We start from the raw sequence: 1,019 nt of genomic DNA, 5'->3' as shown, positions 1-1,019 counted from the left end.
TCCTACAGATTCAAAATTCAACAATGAGATGCACTTTTGTTACAATCAACCATTCAGTTTGAAGAGAAAAACTATTAATTTTGAAGTGAAGTTGAAAACCCAGTCATTAACTGGAAGAACAACTCTTCTTTTTTGTTTAAAAATGTGAAAACCTAATCAACAGGAGTAACTTAGCAGAATAGTATGTATGGCATTAAATTGTAAATCTAGTTTTCTTTCCTTCCCTGCCATAGTTCCCACAAATCTTTATATGAATCTTGATAGTTCATTCACTTTCCGGGAATAGTCCAAGACATGCAATATCTTTCCAGGATTGACTTGAATTCTTCTCAGGATTCCAAGTATATCTGGTAATTTTATGAGGATGCCTCCATTAGCTTTTGGCGAAGTGAACTTCTAGATTTCGTTTGAGACTTCAAGGTTTAGATTGATCAGTTTGAATGTCGGTTGGAAATACCTCTGGTTCCTCATGGCTGTCCGTACTTTTAATCTCACAGCACCTAGTGCGTGAATGACTAAGCTGCTGCTGAACACAAACGGCTTTCTGTCAGCAATGCAAACTCCACGGTGGGTTGTTTGAGTGTTCTCACCATCTGGAAAAATAAAGGGGCAAACTCAGTCAGGATAGCACAACAACACTTCTTCCTCAGGAGGCTTATGCAATTCAGTGCGTCAATAATGACCCTCACTAACTTTTACAGATGCACTATAGAAAGTCTTCTATCTGGATGTGTAACAACCTAGTCCGGCTACTGCTTTGTCCAGAATGATAAGATACCCAGAAGGTTTTATGCGCATCGCAGACCATCATGGAAGTCAACCTACCATCCATGGTCTCCACCTACACTTCTCTTTGCTGGAGAAATGCTGCCAACATCATCAAATTCTCATCCAACCCCCTAATGCTCTCTCACAACTTCTTTAGTCAGGCAGAAGATACAGAATCAGGAAACACATGCACCAACAGATTCAGAAAGAGCTTCTTTCCTGCCATTGTTAGACTGATGAATGGACTCTCT

The 1,019-nt window shown here is 39.8% G+C and overlaps 1 long non-coding RNA gene across 1 annotated transcript; it reads right to left on the bottom strand.

Moving 5' to 3' along the window:
- Nucleotides 1-173: 173 nt before the first annotated feature.
- On the bottom strand, nt 174-1,013 carry LOC122544808. Its single transcript, XR_006310465.1, has 2 exons — nt 826-1,013; nt 174-593 (listed from the first exon to the last, which is right to left on the bottom strand). It is a non-coding gene; the product is annotated as an uncharacterized LOC122544808 (long non-coding RNA).
- Nucleotides 1,014-1,019: the final 6 nt, after the last annotated feature.

Source organism: Chiloscyllium plagiosum, unplaced genomic scaffold (genome assembly GCF_004010195.1).
Source record: "Chiloscyllium plagiosum isolate BGI_BamShark_2017 unplaced genomic scaffold, ASM401019v2 scaf_30421, whole genome shotgun sequence".
Taxonomy (NCBI): Eukaryota; Metazoa; Chordata; class Chondrichthyes; order Orectolobiformes; family Hemiscylliidae; genus Chiloscyllium; species Chiloscyllium plagiosum.
The sequence above is the reverse complement of the archived record's forward strand: the minus strand, read 5'-3'. Positions and strand labels throughout refer to the sequence as shown.